Source organism: Ostrinia furnacalis, unplaced genomic scaffold (genome assembly GCF_004193835.3).
Source record: "Ostrinia furnacalis isolate ACB-3 unplaced genomic scaffold, ASM419383v2 OfSCF6681, whole genome shotgun sequence".
NCBI lineage: Eukaryota > Metazoa > Arthropoda > Insecta > Lepidoptera > Crambidae > Ostrinia > Ostrinia furnacalis.
In genome coordinates this window covers 753407-758208 of record NW_021136920.1, presented here as the reverse complement: position 1 = coordinate 758208, position 4802 = coordinate 753407, and positions in this window count along the sequence as shown.

The following is a 4802-nucleotide window of genomic DNA, read 5'->3' as shown; positions in this document are numbered from 1 at the left end:
ATTGCCAAATTTGACTGGTCTGGGCGGGGTATATTGCTTGTAGAACTTATGGCTGTTGGGGCAGAAATTTCTCGTGTGGCCGTGACTCAATGAACCGATGATCTGGTGAAGGCCGTGCGAAACACCTATATGTGGACAGCGCAGGAAAACTCTGCTACAAGAGTGGCGTTGTCAGTAGCATTCATTTCCTGCGTGCGGTTGTTTGTGCACGCAGAGCATTACATCATGTGCTTTTAATTTAGTTTTTTTATGACACAACTAGCGGCCGCCCGCGACTTCGTACGCGTGGATCCCGTTTTACCCCCTTAGGGGTGGAGTTTCGTAAAATCCTTTCTTAGTGGATGCCTACGTGATAACATCTACCTGCATGCCAAATTTCAGCCAGATCCGTCTAGTGGTTTGGGCTGTGCGTTGATAGTCAGTCAGTAACCTTTGAGTTAATTAAATATATTTAGATTTATTTATTTCTTCACATTTCAATTAGAGCCTCACGTTGGCTGTTACGTCATACATGTAAATACTTAAAACACACCTCTGGTAGGCAAATGTAACATCGTCCTGATATTTGTTAAGTTAATTATTCCGTTGGCTTATTCCCGTCACGGAACGGCGGTACAGTCAGCCTCTAATTTTTGCTTTGATCGTTCAAGCCTAAATGTCGGTGAAACAGTAATTGGTACTTTGCGGTCGTTCTATATTATGTTATGTATGTAAAATCAATTATGAAAGTATTTTAATATCTAATTATCCTATGCCTATCCGTTTCGTAAAAAAATAAATCAACTTATTTATATTTTAGTTCTACGTGCAGTTAAAATACGGTTTTATAATGAACTTTTATTTTAAGGCCGGGTTGCGCCATCTCACTTTGACTTTGACAAACGTCAAAAATCTGTCAAATTCCATACATAAAGCACTGGTCATCGTCATAGTTACCGTTAGAGTAGGCGCACACCGTTGATTTTTAGTTGGCCGATAGTTGTGCCCGATTTTAAATTGTATGAAGAATCGGCCAAATCGAATCGGCGTAGTGTGCGCACTCCCATATATGCCCATACTGATCAACTGCCCGACTAAACTATCGGCCGACAAAAAATCAACGGTGTGCGCCTACTCTTAAATAAAGTGGTGCCACTCAATTCTATTTTTAACCGTCATCAAAATAAGTAGGTTTTATGTTCTACTGTATGCATTTTTCAACTGTTCTTTTCTTATTACTAAGTTACCTATGTCCCTATTTGTTGGTGACATAGAGTGAATATAAGTACCAATACAAAAGCTTTAAAAAGAAAATTGTAACTCCAGAGAGTAAAAAGCTTTGTTTGTTATTTTAGGCAATGCCTAAAAATGACTTCTTATATCTGCCGAATAAAAATAAACTAAGTTATTGTTTTATGTATTTTCGGCCTTTCAGGCTTCGGACGTAATATTTTTGTACAAGGAATTAATCTGTCTGTTATATTTATGGGTTTCGTTCGAGACAAAGTATTATGTTATGTATTTGGTTTACAGATTATGTTCGCGTGCTGAGCTTACTGATAATAGAAAATAATAATACACTGGTACGTGGTTCAACTTTGGCAAATATCACTTACATGAAGTCAAATTCAGATTTAGATACAGAAAAGAATCTTAGTGCCCCCATAATAATAATAAATAAAAAAATCCCGAGAACTGAATGTTAATAGTAAAGTTCAAATTTGTCATTGCTATAGGTCCTTCAGGCCCACATACACATTCTAAATACTGCTTGCTCTACCACCTACTTTATGCTAAAAACAAAACTGTTACCTACCTACTCATTTTCACATACGCTGTGTTGGTCATCTAATAAATAAATAGATAAACGACATAAATCAGTCGCATAATGCTAGTGCTTAACCGAAACAAACCTTTGACCTTTGCATGATTCGAACCCACAACAATCGCAAAGATAAATAAATCGTCTGGCCTAGAGGTTCACGCTAACAATTACACAAGATACATCTTTTGATTACTGCTGAGGAAAAAGATTACGTTAGTATTATCTTCGTTCGTTACGTTAGTATTATTTAAATCAAATGAATTCGTAAAATCATAATAATACATAGCTGAAAGCTATCAAAATTACGTACTCGTAGTTCTAAATTAGGCTGAGCTTGTATTATGGCGACTTGATGACAAACAAAACTCACTTTTGTAAATGATTAACATACTAGCTAGGTGGGTAAAACTATAGCCACCAGACTGCCGGGTTTTTAAACCAGAAAAAAACATTTTGTAAGTAATCAGATAACTCTGTGTTTGTGAATTTTCAGTATCACGCTTTCGATTAATGAATATATTATATTCGGTGAACTGCGTCCGTGTATCATTTTTCACCTTCTATAATAAAATGTTCTGCTGGCTGAATTTTATAACTGGCACACTGAAGGCTGCACAAACTAATAAATTGTTTTTTGAAGATGTTTGTCGCTTTCGAGTAGGCATTGAGTGATAAGGTCTTTTGCTCTAACAAGCATTCTTTCTTTGTATTAAACGAACCTTTGTGGTTTTGATAACTGTGAATAGTGAAGTATTTTTAAAGTTATTCTTTGATTTTGCAGTTGTTTAAGTGGCATCAAAGATAGTCCTCTTTTGTATGCATGCTCTGAAAAAAAACGAAAATAGCGGAATGGAACTGCTAACTGAATATTATTTGATTAACATTTTAATTCAAGACTTGAACTCACTGTGAAAGTTATTTCCACCCTTTCCCTTACTCAGTATATCAGGCTGGTACTTGGCTAAAGTGCAACCCTCCTAAGAGGGTAGGACCCTCTTTACCTATTTCCACCGCAAAGCATCAATATCCGTATTTCTATGTAAAAGGTTACCCAGAGTAATTAAAGTTTGTTGTGTAGGAACAAGAAGAGTCAAACGCACTAATTTTATTAAATTACTTTTATCTTTAATCAGATCTATAAATAATAATACGTAATCAAAAAGTCCTGAAATGAAATAGAAAAGTTTGAAGCACAAGTTAGTATTTTTCCCGCAGAATGTATTTTTGTCCTCGTGCTTTATTTACTTTTAGAATTGCAGAAAACAAATGAAGAACTATTATTAGGTGCGCGGCCTACTGGATTTCCAAGTCAATTTCTTCTATTCTGATTTTTTTGTTTCGATTCTTGTTTCTTTTTTATTTTAAAAAATATAATGTAAAACAAATCTAGTTTGTTTAAATACCAGAATTTTCAAAGGTTAAAGTAAAAAAAAACTGCTTTGTTTACGCCAGAGATTTTCAAATAAAAGAAAAGAGATTCGTGATTCTATTGTTCCATTTGTAAACTATAATTGTCCCAGATTATATTAAGCGTATCTCAGAGTTTTCATTAACCTTCTAATTAACGTTTATCTCGTTGAAAGTGCTATTCGGAATAATGGCGAATTTCGAAGAAAAGTGCTGAAATTCGGGCTAATTGACCTCTAAACGAAATGGCTGGCAAAGTGCGTTTGGAACGCGAACAGGAATTTGTCTGAGATTCCACGATCGAATTTAACAACGATACTTATTTAAGTGGATTTGCTTGTTTAATAAATTAGTTAAAATTAGTTAATAGCTAATACAAACATAATAAATGTACAGTGACGTGACGAACTGCAATTCCAGTTTGTATTGTCACTATACTTTCCGCTTCAGCTGAAAGTGGGTGTGTTTAGAGTGCCAATTATAATTATAATATTATGATATTTTTTCTTAACAGGGTCAGGCTGTATCTTGAGGTAAGATAAGACGCTAGAACTTTTTCTTATGCAATGGGATCTAAAGGGCAATAATTATTATACCAAAGATAAAAAAAATCTATAAGATTTTAAATTTGAGAAACGTATTATGGTTTTTCTATTTTGATCAAAAAATCTAAGCAAATAATCCATTCAGAGTTGCAAAAATGGTCTATTTACTCTAATTGACAGTACATTATTTTCTTTCTCCTTTAAAAATCCCACCATACCATACAGTCCTCGTTACAAAATAGCAGACACAAAAACCCCGTCTCTTTCGGCGCCTTTGCTTTTCCGAATTCGCCAAAGGCTTTGCGCGACATGATTTCACGTTGATGACGTCAAAAGACTTGGCAGACTCACGTACAGCCTTTGTGTAGTTTTTTTTGTTAGAAACTAATTAAGAACGGATTTCTTACTTGTTTAAAAAAAGGTAGGATATGGACTAACTCAAGACCAGAGAGCTTACCGTAGTGTGAGTTTACATTAAACGCATTCCTAATGAGTGCGTAAAAAAAACACATTAAATGTATAACAAATTTTAGAGCGTCCCTAGCAGATACTTTCAAGTTTTTTGACGCACTCGATATTGTTGTAAACTCACACTAAGCCCCCAAAACAAACATGGATTATTTAGAAATAGAAAAGTATAATGTCAAACTTACGAACGAAACGACATAAAGCTTCCTGGTGTAAGTTATAATGTAGACAACATACACAATAAGTACATAATTATTTAATCTGAGAATTTGAAGAACCTTCGAAGGTAATTCTATCACTTAGGAGGCACTACTATCTTAATATCATTACTAACGTAAAATTTCGTCTCAGTGCGTATTTCGTGACACATTTATTGGATTACGGGACCCTAAAACCGGGGTCAATCAGCGAGAATTGATAAAATCCCTGTACAGTTCACATTGCGATTCGATCAGCCCGCCCGATTCAGAATTCTTACATTCTGAACATCAAATGCCTCAAAGATCACACTGCATATTGAACTCTATGGAATGGAAACAATGGCTAATCTGAAATGCGACAACGACGTGATAACGACA